Below are 2132 nucleotides of genomic sequence, written 5' to 3' on the forward strand. Positions count from 1 at the left end.
GCGCCACAGGGGCGACGAGAGTTGAGGGGACTTTAGTCGGAGAAGTACCCCGAGGGTCAGCGATGACTCCACGGCATGCTTGTCGTCTCTGCGGTTGGGAAGTCCGTAAAAAATAATGGCCAAAAAAAAAAATTTTTTTTTACAAAAATACCCGCAAACACAGACCCACATAAAAAAAAAAAAAAAAAAAAAAAAATCCCGAGGTCTTGTAGCGATGGACCTGGAGAGAACGATATTGAAAACGACTGCATCTATTTACTTTTAACAATCACTAGTTTATTTCGACTTGTTATTGTATTTACGTTTATCTATTGGTATATTTTACAAATTTCTGAAAGCCATTGAAAGTAGAGTGATAGTAATTGTATCATTCACTGGTATGCACTGAATGGTCCCGCAGAGCTGTACAGTAGTTAGTTTAAATACAAGAATTAACTCATTTCCATTCATGGCAGCGTGGCGCAGTGGAAGCGCGTTGGGCCCAAAACCCGAAGGTCCGTGGATCAAAACCACGCACTGCCAATCACATTTTCATTCTTGATCGTGTATTCACAGCAGGGTGGCGCAGTGGTAGCGTGTTGGTCTCATAACACAAAAGTCCAGGGATCGAAACCAGGCTGTACTAATGACATTTTCATTTTACATTCTTTAAATTGACTAGAGTCGAGGAGCTCTTTACATTGTTGCAGGTAGTAGAAATGAGGGTAATGTAGCTATTTTGTTTCTATTCAGATGGTTATCTTCGATATTTTGCACAACTACTTTGAAATGGAGATTTGTTTATTGTTATGAATTTGTTAATAGAATAATCCGTGTGATGAATATAGTATTATTGTTTTTCCTCAGCATAACTAATAATACCTCACTTATAGACTTAGTAAAATTAGTAAGATGAACATGAAGTATGTGTTATTTATGAATATTTAGTAGTTATCGAGCTGTTTGCGAAAGATTCGTCGCTCTTGATAATGATTTAGATCTACTTTGGTCACTGAAAAAAAAAATCTTTGGTGAGGAAGATACAAAAGATTATTTTACTATTTTACTGAAAATAAGTTTCCATCTGATTGAGGATAACTTAGAGCTCTTACCTAGAGTCATTAGACGATGAATCTTGATAAGATAGCTTACGAGTGCCTATTTCCACTTCAGGTTAAGTAGAAGACTTGAAAATAAGCTATCGATAATCGTGTTCTTTTATGATATAGTATCGGCCTATCTGCTCCGTCTTTGCTAGTTCTCGAAACATGGTTTTGAGACTTTAGTATATAGATTGCTGGGGCTTTCAAGATTTAGCCTACGACTTGATTACTTACAAGAAATGGGGCGACGATTATGAGACAAATAGTTAAAATTTCGGGAGAGATAAACTGATGAGTTGTTTCTTTTCTTGAGTCTAGCTGAGAAGTCGGCGATCAAAAGTAGACCACGCATATTTTCAAAATATACAATAGAGTTTGATAATGCACACCAGAAAATTATAAATATATTTATATGAAATGGGATTTCTTATAAAAGAGCATAGAAGATAACATCAATAAAATGGATAATAGTCTTATGATTATTGAATATTAAGGACGTGACGTCACATATTTTTATGAAATTGAAAGGCTCGTGACGTCATGTCGTCGTTGATTACGCCCGGTCATCTTGAAGCTATGTAACCTTATGCGTCACCATGAAATGAATTTAATTAATTCTTTATTTAACAATATTCTATTTTTCATGTAATGTGTATTTTTTCATGTATGGCAGACTACTTGAGAACTTCTTTTTACCAAACTTGATTCTATTATTTCAATTTAATCACATATACATTGACCGTAAGTACCTTAAAAGACAATAGATTAATTCTGAAAAGCTATTCTACCTTGATTGCAATGCCAAGATTGATCTCTTCTTCTTTTATTCACCTTGTTTTGGAAATCGAAATATGCCATCACAATCTTCCGTCATTAGTAAATAGTAATATACCTCATCTCACTTGATATTATTGCGGGGCACTGCCATCTAGTCTAATTAGTGTCTAATTGATAGAGTACTTGATAGGCATGAATATTTGTTTATTACTATGTAAAGTTGCCATACTTCAGTAGGTATATACACAAAAGAGATCAGGCAGAATCAGGATT

The 2132-nt window shown here is 34.9% G+C and overlaps 1 non-coding gene across 1 annotated transcript; it reads left to right on the top strand.

Moving 5' to 3' along the window:
- Positions 1 to 450: 450 nt before the first annotated feature.
- On the top strand, positions 451 to 522 carry TRNAL-CAA (transfer RNA leucine (anticodon CAA)). Its single transcript has one exon. It is a non-coding gene; the product is annotated as a tRNA-Leu (tRNA).
- Positions 523 to 2132: the final 1610 nt, after the last annotated feature.

The sequence above is a fragment of the Oratosquilla oratoria genome, unplaced genomic scaffold (genome assembly GCF_046742065.1).
Source record: "Oratosquilla oratoria isolate Oo_2021 unplaced genomic scaffold, ASM4674206v1 SCAFFOLD131, whole genome shotgun sequence".
Classification (NCBI taxonomy): Eukaryota; Metazoa; Arthropoda; class Malacostraca; order Stomatopoda; family Squillidae; genus Oratosquilla; species Oratosquilla oratoria.